This window comes from Zalophus californianus, chromosome 5 (genome assembly GCF_009762305.2).
Source record: "Zalophus californianus isolate mZalCal1 chromosome 5, mZalCal1.pri.v2, whole genome shotgun sequence".
NCBI lineage: Eukaryota > Metazoa > Chordata > Mammalia > Carnivora > Otariidae > Zalophus > Zalophus californianus.
In genome coordinates, this window is record NC_045599.1 from 76,283,436 (window position 1) to 76,291,762 (window position 8,327).

Sequence of the window (8,327 nt, forward strand, 5' to 3'; positions counted from 1 at the left end):
GGCTCAAAGAAAAAAAGGAAATTGGAAAAGATATGTATTTAGATGGATAGGTAGATGATAGATATATTTCGATAAATAGATGATAACAAATAAAGAGCACAAAAATGTTATAAAGTTTAACCATTTGTGAATTTAAATGAAGGGTATGTGAGTGTTCATTGTGCTACTCTTTCAACACTTCTTCAGGGTTGGATGTTTTCAAAACAAAGATTGGGGAAGGCAAAAGAGAGAGACTGGTGTCACTGAACAACATAGTCTGAATAATTCTGACTTCAGAGTCACTGTTCACATCAGGGGGATGTTTGCCCACACTGGTCACCAAATGAGGCACATTAGCAGCGTTAGTCAAAACAGCCTAAATCAGGCTGTAGAATGGCTGTAGACTAATTAATTAGCCTCATCCAACCTCAGTCTGGTTAATTTTATTGCCTTAATTCACGTAAAAAAAAAAAAAAAAAAAGTTGCCCAGACAAAAATGTAAACCTCTCTACCGGAACTCAAGAAAGAGCTTTAGAGCACATGGAATTTAGCACCAAAGGAATTATGAACTGATATTTGCTCAGATTTGTTATGTTTATTTACTCACCCTAAGAAAAATATTTGCCTTTTGTAACAAGATTCTTTGAATTCACGGGAGAGCATAGCTGATCCTGCACATTTGGTGGTGGGGCATATAGGGGAGAAGAAACATACATTTTGGAATCCTACATCACGGCCTCCAGGAATTAGAGGCCCTTTGCTTTCTACCCTCAAGATGCTACTCTCAAGGTTGCAGGAAAAGGTGCCAACTGTTGTACAAGTCCCAGCTGCCCAGAGTTCAGCATAAAGGGACCATTCATGTTGACAATGGGACTCTGGCTTTCAGTGCGAATCTGCCCTGCAGTGCCAGATCTATGCTAAGTGTCCCAGGCTCGCTGGCAGCATTCTAGCTAGCCTGCTAGAATTAAAGGGGTCATGAACTAGAGCCACACCAGAAACCAAATGGGATAGGCAGTCACCTCAACTGTCATTTGTAAGGCTGGGAGAAACAATAAAACTATTGAATAGAAAAGGGCTTTTCTTCCTCTCACCAGTGAAACAAACCTTAAAATATGAAGATCAAGGACTGCTAGAGATAAGAGACACCGAAGAACTGAAACCTCTTAGCAGCAGGTGGTAACTGGGGTCTGTCCTTTGAAAAATGTGTCAGATCCTTTTAGGACTATGCAAAACACTTCTGGTTCCTATGGTGACACTGATAATACTTTGTCAATCATTGTGATATCGAGATCTACATTAAGCCCTTTAAAAAGCACCTTGGAATGCTTGAAGGTTAAATTAGTTTCTCCTCTAAATTGCTTGGTGTCAACTGTAGTTGAGATAATTGGAGGAGATAGACTGGGTTTGTGAGAAATACTGACCAATGTGTCTTACCTCTTACAAAGCTCAGAAAGGGATGGAAGCCATAAACTGTGAGTCCCTTTGCAAACAGCCCCGGATGCTAATCAAAATACACGTCTCCAGAGTGAAAGAGACTAAGTAATTCATTAGTCTTCATGCTGTGCCCAGACCCTCACTTAAGGAACTCCATTTACTGCAGTATTGCCCGTTCTCAAGGATAGCAGTTATTTGTCTGGTCTTCCCTTAATTAATTTGTTTCTCAGGAAAGGGCATTCTCTAACAAAATTTTGTGGAAACACTCCACAACTCCAAGGCGGGACTGCTGACACTGCACTGGCCCATATCAAAAACTGTTTCTTGTGGTGTTAGATTAACCATCAACCACAAATCTTCCACAAGTCTGGAAAAGATGGGCTTTCTGGGTTTTTTTTTTTTTTTTCTCTTTTACTGGCTTTTGCACGTAATTCTATTAACAATAAATAGGATTTTGCCAAATTGTGAAGTAAGAAACTGAATTTCCAGGAATACAGATTCCCAGAAGGTTTGTTAGCTGCATTCCTTCAAAAGTCTAGATTGGTCTCCATATAGTTTATGTACCACATTCTGAACCTCTGCAGATTTATTTTTTCCAGTGGGTTGGAAAAAGGCTGGAGTGACCCTTCCTCCCCAGTTCTGCCCATTTTTCTTTAACGCAACATCAATGTTCCAACACCTTTGACGAGAATGCAAGTGTTCTCCACATGACTCAAGGTTCACAAATTTACTGTGTGAATTCAGTGTCACTTTTGAGAAGTTATTCAATGAGTTTCTGAATATCCTCCTATCAAAACAGGTAATTATTCTTCAGAATAAGGAATATGTTAAGTTTTTAACACACTATAGGACCTATACTGAAAAAAAATTATTTTAGTATGCTATTTAAAATTTTCAGAAAAATAAAGGATTTCTACCACCAATACAATCCCAAAAGAAAAAGAAAAATTAAGTTTCATTTTTGCACTATTAAATCAGAACTGTACCAAATCTTTTATGAGTATAGCCTTTGTAATTTTAGTTTGTAAAAGATAATAAACACATTTGTTCATTTTCAGTACATGAAATTGACATGTTTTGTCTATTTTCATGTCATAATAATAGTAATAATAGCTAATATTAACTGAGCTCTTAAAGCTTGCTGTGACTCTATTATGCATATGACCAATCTCATTACGTAGAATCCATTACTGTTCCAATTATGCAAATGAAGAAACTAAAGTGTGGTGAGGTGACAAAACAAGGAAAATGGGTAAGCTGTTCTGACTGACTCTAGTTTCTGAGATCTTAATTACCACACTGAAAATGTGCCATAGCCACCCTTGTCCCTAAATTTCATATTTTCTCACATTTCATGCAAGTTTACAGGTGTATTAGTCTGCCTGGGGCACCATAACAGAATATCATAGACTGAGAAGCTTAAACAACAGAAATTTATTTTTCACAGCTCTGGAGGCTGTGAAATCCAAAATCAAAGTGCCAGCAAGGTAGGTTTTCTTCTTGGCCTTTTCTCTTGGCCTATAGGTTGTTGCCATCTTGCTGTGTGCTCACATGACCTCTTCGTTCTGCATTCACACACACACACACACACACACACACACACGCACAGGCACACAGAGGGAAAGAGAGAGGGTTCTAGTGTCTCTTCGTATAAAGACACTGATTTTATCTAAACCTATCAGATCAGGACCCCACCCCCCGCTATGATCTCATTTAACTAAATTACTTCCTTAGAGGTCCCCTCTCCAAACACAGTCACATTGGAGTTTAGAGCTTCAACATATGACTTTGTTGAGTGGGGGAGACACACAAACATTCAGCCCTTAGTAACAGTAACTTAGTGTCTTTCCAAAAGAAAACTATTCCAAGTTCATTAAAATGCTAACAAATAGGAACTTCTCAACTCCCAAATTTCACCCTTTAAAAAACCCTGCAATATCACGTGTATTGCAGACCTCATCTGGACAAATAGATTGAAGAAGTGAAATTCTTCATTGTTCACATTGTCTTAGCTAACGGGATGATGAGAGGTGACCCCTGAGATGGGACTGTATCAGAGAACTAAAGCAAAAATTCAAGCAAAACAATGACACCTTGCCTGAGTCATTGGGAAGACAGCTCAGATCAGACTCTAGATGATTTCATCAGCCGATAGTGTTAGTAGATAATTTTCTTCCTGGGCTATGCTCTGCTTTCACTTATTATAAGAGAAAAAATGCGTTAATCTAGTCACATGCTATAATCCAGACACATGTATATTTATGCACCTAGAGATTAGCATACAAATTCCAAATAACAAAGTAAGAAATGATCAGTCGTGGCATTTTCTAGAAACATAGTTTGTATTTCGTTTTTAATTAAGCCTAGTCATTGAGTGATTTATATGGAAAAATAAGACTAAGTATGTATGTTGTATACAGTTGTTGATTCAATAAAAAGGAAGATATCTAGAAACAAAGCTCTGCAGCCTCTGTAAAAACATGCACTCTGTTAGAATTTCAATTGTCTGACATGGTTCAGATCCTACTCAACTCATTACGATGTTCATGGTCAATATTTTTCACCAGCACAATGAAGCATGCCACAGTATTTGAAACCATAACCTATAAACATTACTGTTACACAGCCTTCTGCTCCCACAATGGTGAATCAAGATAAATGCTATGGATTTTCTAAAATCTATTCTTTCCACTTTATACAGTAGCATGCTGGTCAGGCAGAGACATCTCTAAGCATCTATGCAACAAATTTAGGACCTTCCAGGCAGCCACAATATCTATTAGCAGGTGCCAAATTAGAGTATTCCACAAGAAACATTTTGTCCAGATGAATATAGTGGCAGCTTCCCGATCTCCTAGAATTTCACTGTGAGGGATAACAAGTTGACTGAAAGCACAAGTCATTTACCAAGCATGTAATTAAATAGACAGATGAAAGGTAGTTGATAGATGGGTGGATAGACAGACCTTCTTATTAGTCCACCAGACTTCCAATGCAATGACAATTGGAAAAGCTAGCCTTGTGTGTGTGTATCAGTGGGAAAATGGGCTTAACTCTGATTGTATTTCCTTTTGGATTCACACATTTTTTTTCTTTCTCCCTACCTCTGTGTCCCACTTCAGTGTTCCTTATGAACCAGAGCAGAGTCAAGAAATACCATATTTAGAGGAGGAAAATCATTCACACACTTCTAAGCTGCTAATTCTTTCCCAATCAGACAGACAAAGCACATTTCTCTTTGGAATAAATATGTTGGGATCAAATGAATTGCCAGAAAAAGGTGTTGTACTTTGTTCTGTTTTAATTCCATTGCACATGGCTTGACTTTTGTTTGTCTTCCTGTCAGCCTTCTACACTTACCTTGGCATTTCTCCTAATCAGTGAGCAGGACTACATAGGAATATTTGTCTACAAGTTAGTTTAGGTAAACCTGGCCACCTGCCTCCCCGTTAGGACTTTCTCACCAACCATCAGCTCACATTATCCAGTGCCAACCAGATAGAAATAACCACAGGATTCTAAACTTGCCCTTCCTTTGGAAGGGTCATTTTCCTTCTTCCCACCCCTTTCTATTGGCTCTTTGGGATCAGATGGCTGGCTTCTTGAGTATTTTGCTCCTTTGGCCAAGGAATATTTTCCATCATTAGACCACTGATACTAAATGAGACACTATGAACAATATTATTTTTCTATCTCCTAAAAACTACATTTCCTACAAAAATAAGATTCCCAGATTCTACCCAAATTCCACAGATACTTACTCTGCAGCATATTAATGGATATAAGACATAGTTCCTGCCCATAGAAAAAAACTGTGCATAACTAATAACACTATAACACATAGCAAGTGGAATATGAAAGGTAAAAAAGTTCCAGGTATAATGGAGCACAGAACAAAAGGAAAGATTAATTATGAATGGGAGAATTAACACTATGGGAGAAAGATAGCATGTGAGCCAGTTCTCAGTAAGGATGCCTCGAGAATTGAGGGGAATGGGCAATAATTAAGAAGCTTGTAATTTAGACAAAAGAGAATGGGCAAGGCATAGAAGAGGGAATTTTCAAAATGCAGTTGTGAAACAATAAAGACCATGTTTTGCCTGCACAAACCAAAGCGTCCTATAGGATTGCGTTGCAAATACTATGCTCAGAATTCTTACTTTATTCTGTAGGCCAGTAATTTCTAAAAGCTGGCCATGGACCAGTGATGGTTTAAATCTAAGTTTTCACCGGACTGGGGAGAAATGAGAAAAATAAAGACAATTTGTAAGGTTTTATTTATGAAACAAAGTGCGCTCATACCAAAGGTCTTTCCTTTAACATGGGATTGTATCTTTCCTATATTTGGAATCAAATACAATTGCTGTTTCGAAATGATGGTAAGACTAGATGGCAGCTTGGTAGGAGGTTCTAATGCTCTTACTTGGCAAGATAAAAATTGGCAACACTGTTTTGGGATCCCAAGTATATTTTTGTTTTACTTGGTCCATGTGATCCAAAATTTGGGGGCTACTTCCAAAGGTAATGTGGATCCTAGGAAGGGAGATAATGGGATGGATATTGTTCTCTAGGAGACACAACTGTGAAAGTAATAACATGAAAAGAGAAAAATAAAGGAAAAAGAGAAAAAAGGAAGGAGAGAAGACAATAAATTAGTGTAAGGATACAAGGAAGCTAGTTAGAAATCTAGGGCAAGAAGCAATGAGGACCAGGGCGCCTGGGTGCCTCAGTTGGTTAAGTGTCTGCCTTTGGCTCAGGTCATGATCCCAGAGTCCTGGGATCCAGCCCTGAAATGGGCTCCTGTTTGGTGGGGAGTCTGCTTCTCCCTCCTCCTCTGCCCCTCCCCTGACTTGTGCTCTCTCTCTCTGTCACGTAAATAAATAAAATTAAAAAAAAAAAAAGCAGTAAGGACCTAATCCAGAAAACTGACATAGAGAATTGAAAGAAAGCAATGGATGCAAGGGATAGGATCTACAGGATTGACAATTGTGTAAAAGTATAAGTGAAGATTATATTATTGTCCAAGAGTCTGAGCCACTTGGCTTCCTGTACAGAAAGGTGGGTGAGAGCCAGCAGGGATTTGGAGGAGACTTGGAGATGTGACAGACTGGGCCTGGGAACTTGGTAAAGCTTAGAGAGATACACCTGGGAATCATCTGCATAAAAGTAAGAGCTGAGAAAGATGCGTCGAAAAAAAGATGGTGGAAGAGAGAACTCTGAGTAGAGAACACCTCTATCACTTGATTCGCCTTTATTAGTTGAGGTCATCTGAGAACAACCAAGGTTGAAATTCACCTTTTCTGGACGTACCATGATCAGTGAACTTCGATATTTGCTATCATCATTTCCTTACTGGTCAACCTCTAAGACTATCATCTTGAAAAATCTCATGTCTCTCAAGATCTTCTCTATTAACACATTTCTCTGTTACCACAAACTTCAATTAAGTCACTATCACATATTGGGATGAGCTGAGAAGTTAGGAAGTAGCAATTATTGGGCTTAAGGAATTTAACTCTTTCCATGAAATATAAGGAGAAAGAAAGAATGAAATTTGAAATAGAATGACCCTTCAGCACTATAAGAAACTGTGTAATATTAGCAAAAGAAGGACACTCGAATTTTAAAGTTCTTTGGAGATATTTTTTTTTTGTCCTGGAAATTAGGGTTGTGGTACAATTTAATTTTTGCATGTAACAATAGTTAATATTTATTGAGCATTTACTATAGGCAGGCACTTGACAAGCACAACTTCACTTAAACTTCAAAAAAAAAAACCTATCAAGTGGGGAATTTTTGTGTGCTCTTTTTTCTCGTAATAGAAGTAATACTGATAGAAGATAAGTTACTTGTCCAAAGTGACCGAGTAGAAAGTGATGGAGCTGGGATTAGAATTCACCTGTATCTCTTAGACTTCATACTTTGGCAAATGACAGAAAACCCAGACACAACCAGTTTAAAGAAAAAGGGTCTTTATGGGTTTCCATAACTAAAATGTCCAAGAGCTGGACAGGGGCTAACTCCAGAAGGAACGTAATAAATAACTCACACCATGTCACCAGCATACAGTTTCCCTCTATTTATCCTTTCCCAGGTGCCTCTGCATTGGCTCCATTCTCAAACATCCCCTCCTGTTGTCAGAAGGTCTCCAGCAGATCTGGCCTCATAGCCAGACCTACCCAAGACCAGCAGGAAATCACTACTGTCTGTAGCCCAGCAGTCCTAGGAAGAATCTCATTAAGTCCTTTCATTGTGATTGGGTCAAAGCCTGCCCCTGAAGGAATCGTGTGCATCTTAGCAATGTTACACACTACGTGGCCAAGCCTGGAGCCAAGGGTGCAACAATTCAGGATGTCATTAACAGAGCTTGAGTGCACAAATGCCAGGTGGCATGATCAGGAAGGAGCTCTGACAACTGAACTTTCTTGCCGAACAACCTGAGGTTTAACCACTGTATTTTTGCAGCTAAACAATTAAGATCCACAAAGAACAGAGATGAGACTTTGAACATTAAAAAGAAGAAGACACTACTCTTGGAGCATATTTTATATTAGGGGTTAAAAGCCTGTAGGAAGAACTAGATCTATTTCTGCTGTGGTAACAACATAAATGAACACATTCCTCCGAAGAGACTTCCTTTTGGGGGCTCAGGAAGGAAGGGAATGGACATGGTACATTTGTCCCAGATTGCTCTTGAGGTGAATGAGAAAGAGACGCAGGCCTCAATTTCTCCCTTCTAAGTCAGGTCCAACTCCAAACTCCTGTCCATCTAGATTTTCTTCCATTTTCTCTCTGATACACTGGATTTAGATTGAGGTAGGGCGGCAATAGTACCCAGTGCTCCGTTTATCCTTTTAAAGCCTGTTGAAGATCCCACAAAAGAACCAATCTCATTTTTGTAACAAGTTCCTCCC